Here is a 7,371-nt window from a genome sequence, read left to right on the forward strand (position 1 = left end):
CTCCATCTGATTCTCAATCGTATACAAGATGGAACGTTTTGAAGGCTAATAGGTCTTTATATCAAACTATATGTAAATCGAAACTGCGACCTGAATGTTTCAGTGATATAACTAATCCCATTCAAACTTTTGCTGACGTTTTAAAGCAAATAGCTGATGAGTGTATACCAAAGTCTTCTACGACTCCGCATGTACGAAAACCATGGTTTAATATGGATTGTAGACAAGCCAGAAAAGCGAGGAAACAGGCCGAGCGATATTTCCGCCATCATCCCACTGTCCATAACTTAAATAAATTTAAAATACTCAATGCAAAGGCGCGTCGTACCTTTAAACAAAACAAACGACAATCTTGGAGAAATTATGTCTCAAAAGTTAATTAACGCACGCCAATGTCTAAGGTATGGAACATGGTTCAAAGAATTAAAGGCAAAGGTTCAAAATCGGCTGTTCAACATCTTAAAGAGGGTGATAATTTAATTACTGGCAAGTCTAAAATTGCAAATAAAATTGGCGAAACTCTTGCCAAAAATTAATCATCGGCAAATTATGTCCCTGAGTTTCAGAGATATCAGAAGCAACAGGAAAAGACAAAACTTAATTTCGCTTCAAATAACGATGAAGATTATAACGAAGTGTTTTCATTACATGAGCTACACACTGCTCTTGAGCAAGCTCATGACACTGCAGCGGGTGATGATAATATACATTACCAGCTACTAAAACACTTATCTGAACCATGTCTGATAACACTTTTAGATATATTTGACCAAATATGGACGTCTGGAGAATTTCCTCCTTCGTTGCGTAATGCCATTATAGTCCCAATACCAAAACCTGGCAGGGATCATACAGACAGATCCGTCTAATTACAGACCGATATCTCTAACTAGCTGTGTCTGTAAAACCATGGAACGTATGGTGAATAATAGATTAACTTGGTATCTTGAAACCAATAACCTTATAACAAATATTCAATGTGGTTTCAGGAAAAATCGTAGTACCATTGATCATTTGGTACATTTAGAATCCTTTGTTAAAAATGCTATAGTAAATAAACAACATGCTGTATCAATTTTCTTTGATCTTGAGAAAGCTTATGATACGACCTGGAAGCATGGCATTTTGAAGGATTTACATGATTTTGGTTTGAGAGGCCGTTTGCCTCTTTTTATATCACAGTTTTTAAAAGACAGGCAATTTCAAGTCCGAGTGGGTTCAACCCTGTCTGATCATTATAATCAGGATCAGGGTGTCCCACAAGGCAGTATTTTGTCTGTCACACTGTTTAGCATCAAGATCAATAGTTTATCAACGGTATTAAATGATTCAATTGATGGATCATTATTTGTGGATGATGTCAATATTTCTTGTCGTGGTAAAAATATGCATACTTTTGAACGGCAACTGCAGTTATGTTTAAACAAAATAAATAAATAGTGTCTTGAAAACGGCTTTAAATTTTCTAAATCAAAAACTAATTGTATACATTTTTGTAGAAAATATAAGCCTCATAAGGACCCAGAACTATCTTTAAATGGCACTCCCATCAAAGTTGTAAAGGAGGCCAAATTCTTGGCCCTAATTTTCGATTCCCATTGAACATTCCTGCCACATATTAAATCCCTTAAAGCTAAATGCCTGAAGGCACTCGATTTGTTAAACGTTGTCTCCAATTCAAAGTGGGGAAGGGATCAAACTACCCTCCTTCATTTATACAGATCATTGGTGCGATCTAAACTTGATTATGGCTCGATTGTATATGGCGGGAGCCTGCAAAAGCAACCTTAAACTACTTGATTCTGTTCACCACCAAGGTCTCAGACTTTGTCTTGGATAATTTAGAACTTATCCAGTTGATAGTCTCTATGTCGAGGCAGATGAGCCTTCTCTTTCCCAACGCCGTATAAAAGTATCTTTACAATATATTACCAAACTATATTCTAACGAGTCTGACCCTGCATTTAACTGTGTCTTCAATCCTCTTTATGATGATTTGTATAACAAAAAGTCTTCTCTTGTTCCGCCTCTTGGGCACAGTATTAAACCATTCATTTCTGCTGCCGGCATTGAGCTGGAGAATGTATCTTCTTCTCGTCTTCTTTCTTCTCCTCCTTGGCAATTAGTGAGACCACAAGTTGACCTCACACTAACTAAGTTCAAGAAAGCAGAAACTAATGAATTACAATATAAACAAGAATATAATCAATTAACAAATAAAAATAATACATACAAATCCTTATTTACAGATGGATCCAAGGATGGTGGCGCAGTTGCTTGTGCCACTGTCATTGGATCCAGAACAATATCTTCTCGACTACCAAATAACAGCTCTATTTTCATAGCAGAAGCTAACGCCATATTAACATAATAAACACTTAAATATAAATAATACACCATATTTTCAGATTCTTTTTCGTGTCTTCAGGCTATTAAAAATCTTACTTGTAAACATCCACTTTTAATAGAAATTATTGAATTGTATAATGAGCTTGCTACTGGCCAATGCGACGTCGTCTTTTGTTGGTTACCCAGCCACGTTGGCATTTCTGGGAATACAATGGCTGATCTTGCTGCTAAGGCAGCATCCAATCAATATGTGACACCCTTCTTATTCCATACTCTGATTACCAAGCTAGCATTAGAACTTACATCCGTGATCTGATGCAGAAGAAGTGGGACACCCAAGTAGGTATTAACAAATTACATGAAATAAAACCTTATATTGGTTACACCTACTGGGGCTGTCAGTCCAGATTTGAGGTCATTATGCAACGATGTCGCATTGGCCATATGAGTTATACTCACAAATACCTATTAAAAGGTGAAGATCCTCCGTTTTTGTATCCCCTGTGATGAGAGAACCACGGTCAAGCATGTCCTGCTTGACTGTGTTGAATTCTCCATCATAAGGGATAAATATTTCAACGTCAAAACAGTAAAGGATCTTTTTAATCAATTTAATTATCATGTAATCATTGATTTTTTAAAAGAGATAGATTTATTAAATGAATTTTGATATATGTTTTGTAAATAGATAATTTTTATAATTGGTAGTTCAGATTATCAACTTAGATTGTTAGTGGCTGTATCCTCAAAGGGGGTTGAAGTAGGGTAAACTTATTGCCCTCCTGAGAGGGTACGTAAGTCCCAAAAACTTTCAAAGTTAATTTTTCACGTACCAGGTTTTTAAATGTAGTATTTTTGTTCTTTTAAATTTCGGCTAAATTATCCTACAATCTACAGCAGCTGAAGGGATGGTGTAAATCCAGCTAGGCTCCATGTTGGAAGCAAAAGTAATGTAAGTCCCCATGGTTCCTAGTATGGTGATCTACCTTCAGTTGTTGGCGATCTATAGCCCGTGTTTTATATTGTATTGTCTTCTTAAATGGAATGTTTTAGCTTTGCTCGCTAGTTTTATATTATATCTGTGATTATCTAGTATTTTTACTGTCCATCGTCGACAGGTTTTAATCTTCAAAATGTTTTCACTTTTTACTGTATAAATTATTTTCGTCACGATATGGCTGAGTTATGCCGATGTGACGTTAAATATTAACTCACTCACTCACTCAACCCTCACTTTGATGTCGAAACCATATCGTAATACATCACGAAGATAAATGCACTTCGCAGTTTTGAATTCTGTTTGAAACAGTTGCTTTTCTATGATATCATCCGCTCATTGTAGGGAGGGCAAATGTACTGAAAATTACATGCATCATAAATCTCGCCAGTTTTGACATATTACTAAATCACCATTCACGGCGTTTTGCGTATTACCAAGCAAGCGGCTATTACCGAACAAAATTCCATTTCCGTATGTTTGCCTCAACTAGCTGGTTGTGACAGCTTTTTCTGCTTTCTGAGCTTCCTGAGTACCTTCCAGCAGACTATCGTTTAACATACACAATATAAATCGAAACAAGAAGAAAGGTGAAAAAATATATCAATTACTCAAATTTCAGTTGACCCGTGAAGGTCTGGGCTAGAATATTAGCCTTCAGTAACCCATTCTTGTCGTAAGAGGCGACTAACGGGATCGGGTGGATAGGTTCGCTGACTTTGTTGACCCATGTCATTGGTTCCCAAATGCGCAGATCGATGCTCATGCTGTTGATCACTGGATTGACTGGTCCAGACTCTATTATTTACAGACCGCCGCCATATAGCCGGAATATCGATGAGAGCGGCGTAAAACTAAACTCACTCAGTCACTCAAATTTCAGTAACGTAAGCCAATGTTAGCCGATACTAAAAGTGCCACAAAGGCCAAATGTTTATTAGTCTTAGATAATCGTATTTGCTTGGTCCTACAAGACCGTGAATATGATATTTTTAAACAACAACCTCAAAAAGAACATACATACAAGTCAGTTATACGATCGATCAAGTAATAAGTACTGCAGATCTGCAATTTGTGCAGAAGACTTGCGATATGAGGAAGTGTTGCAACTTAGTTATCTTGTTAACCCAAATAAACGAATCGTGAAAACACTTGCTATCAATTAATAATGTAAAGATATTTGCACCACCGTAAGTGTATATTTTTTTTTTAAAGTTGACACAAAAATTGTCTTTAACAGTTGTGACTAATGTTACCATGGCTTATCTGGAATCTGGGGCCGTATTTCGTGTCGGTTACATATCCTTGTTAGAATTTCAATTTGACGCCAATTCGTTCTGAATATCGATCAAGGGACTCGTTCCTCTTTCCTGTTACTGAACTTTTCTTAATTTGCAAATATCAGTAACAGGAACGAGGAAAGTGTTTATCAACCTTCTGTACACGATTGAAAACAAACGATAATGCGTCGAAGCGATGACACTTCGGTCACAGCTCAAGTTTTAGGGCACACCGTTTTTTTTCGGAATAGCCCAACATAGCTGTTCGGAAAAGCATGGACAAGGGCGTTCAGACGAGTCGACAAGTTTTTAAAACAATTATGAAAATTTGATTATGTGAAATATCTATAACAAAATGATTAGAGGGACAGGACTTACTTGCTTTTGTATGTATATATTATTCCCACTGAACGGTTCTTTGTTAGTGCTACTTATTGCTTATAATAAAACAGGAAATAGGGGGGATATGGTGTTAACTGTTCGGTTACACCCGACACCGCTCTATGTCTTCATGAAATGTTGAATTATACTTGGAGTACTGAATTTGATAAAAAATATAACGTTTCATTGTGATCACCGGTATTTTTGTTGTTGTCCCAGTGAAATCTAGCGAAATATACCAGAAGTGAAAACGAATGCCGCGCTGGGAAAGGACCACATGTTTGAAATGTAAACAAAGCCAAGCTCAGGTTTTACACTGTTTATCACTTTCTCATACTGTGCATGGGCGAACCCCCCATTGGCTCCGCCAACGCAAAAAAAATCTTCAATGTGGCCTTAAGTCATTTTCGAAGGGGGTTCCGAACCCCTCCCCCCCTCCCCCCTCTGGAACCGCCAATGCTGTGAGAGATCCGTTCGTCTACTCGTTGCGTACACTTGCTCATAAGTTTTAGAACATGCATTGAACGAAACAACGAGAGTTTTCTTCCAAATATCCGCTGTACTCGTGTGGGTGAACACGCACTTCCCGATAGTGATATGGACATCAACGTTCATCTACATATTTGGTATTTTCATTGAGGTGAGGTTTATGAATGAAAATGCATACGATTAATCTGTCCTGCTGCTTACATTTTCAGTTCTAATACTTCTTTCTTATTTTTACACACTTTTTTCACGTGATTATTTTCAGTATTAATATCTTTTGCTTTGGGACTAGACAGGAAACCAGTCTAAATCAATTGGCACAAATTATGTCATAATCAAAGGGGGTAACTCTGGCCTGTTTCGCTCGGCAACCAAAGGCCTCATAATGGCATAACATTTCAGCACTTATTTTGAGGGTTATACCTTCATTGAAAGAAAAATGAGTGTATATTTTCAAGTATTGATATTAACTAATTCAAAATTCCATTTTGTTTCACATAAGAGAAAAGTGTGAATTTTTCGTGTACACTTCCCCTTTAAGAGCATCACATATCAACCACAGGACTGTGTTATCCCGATTTGTTCCTTCCGTCTTGGCCTTTAGTTTTCTGTTTGGATTCGACCTTTCATGGCGATGTTTGGTCAGAACTCTTTGACATCTTATTTTCTGCACCCTTTGCCTCTTTGGTTTCATTATCTATTCTAAATTATTTAAGAGGTTCAGATCTGATTTTTTAACATGGCCGCCACATACGCATCTTTGAAAACAATTTTGTGGTCATTCGTCAGCCATTTTTGTCAAAACCGAAATAAGTGAATGAGTGGGTTAGGTTTATTGCTGCTTTGAACAGCATACCAGTGTGTCGAGCAATGTTTGAAGAGAGCATCAAATATTTCTCATATCGATGAAACCCCATAAGCAATGGTATCTTGCTGACAAACTTAGAAATATATCATTAGTCGAGTCATTGGACTAGCTTTCGGATGTACCTGAGGGACACAACTCTGACAAGCCAAATGTGGCATCTACAAGCCACTTAAAATAGTTGCCAGAAGATGTGATTTTCAAATACATTCGGCATGACCACTGAAAATGTAAATTAACACATACATGTAATGTTTCTCTCAGTATCAGCACTATGCAAGGATATAGGATTTTTTTCTTGCATAACATAACAGCATTAGGCACAGTTAGAATCTGCCGTTCGCATTAGTTTGCCCTTTAGGTATGTATGAGTGCACAAGGTTAAGTAATATGTCTGAAAATAACGAGCAAAAAATCCTACTTTACAGGTTCACCACTATATTCAATTTACGATTTCTAACGTAGTGGTATCCATCCATCGTCCATTTTTCAGTGTCTGTACTATTTCGTAATATATTTCGTTACCTTAAAGGCTATTTGCTGGGAATATATGAACGAAACAGTATTCATAAGTCAAACTCACAGTCACTTGTTGGCCAAATAGATGTTGAAATACCCCACTGGAACAAGATCCCCACTGTTGGATATCTCTCCGAGTGATGTTTGTGCCTCTGTGGTGTTGGAAACCATCTACGTCAAAGCCCGGATAAGATGGTAACAGTTAGTAGTGTCATGCCGTTTTCACTACATACTGTCCAAAGGGACATAATCAGAGGTAAATCGAATCCTTTATTTACACATCGATCCAGTTGATAAATTTATTATAGACAAACTTACAAAGGCGCCCTTTCATCGCAAGCATTGGGACACGCAATACAATGCGACTTGTGCTGTCGTGACAGCGTATATTGATTGGCTTCATTCACGTCATACCGAGTAAAATACTGTTTGAGTACGAACATGTTTCGAACGCTGACAGTGTTCACCAGTCGCGTCATTTGCTGTCGTCAGGG

General features: G+C 37.4%; 1 protein-coding gene across 2 annotated transcripts in view; it reads right to left on the bottom strand.

Moving 5' to 3' along the window:
- LOC124273751 overlaps positions 1 to 7,020 on the bottom strand; it is a 24,552-nt gene extending 17,532 nt beyond the window's left edge. For both annotated transcript variants that reach the window (XM_046709051.1, XM_046709050.1), the window contains exon 1: positions 6,942 to 7,020. The gene's annotated coding sequence lies outside the window, so the exon portion shown is untranslated. The remainder of the gene's footprint in view (positions 1 to 6,941) is intronic.
- Between the last annotated feature and the right edge of the window lie 351 nt (positions 7,021 to 7,371).

Source organism: Haliotis rubra, unplaced genomic scaffold, assembly GCF_003918875.1.
Source record: "Haliotis rubra isolate DU_JTF1 unplaced genomic scaffold, ASM391887v1 Scf1837, whole genome shotgun sequence".
NCBI classification, from domain to species: Eukaryota; Metazoa; Mollusca; class Gastropoda; order Lepetellida; family Haliotidae; genus Haliotis; species Haliotis rubra.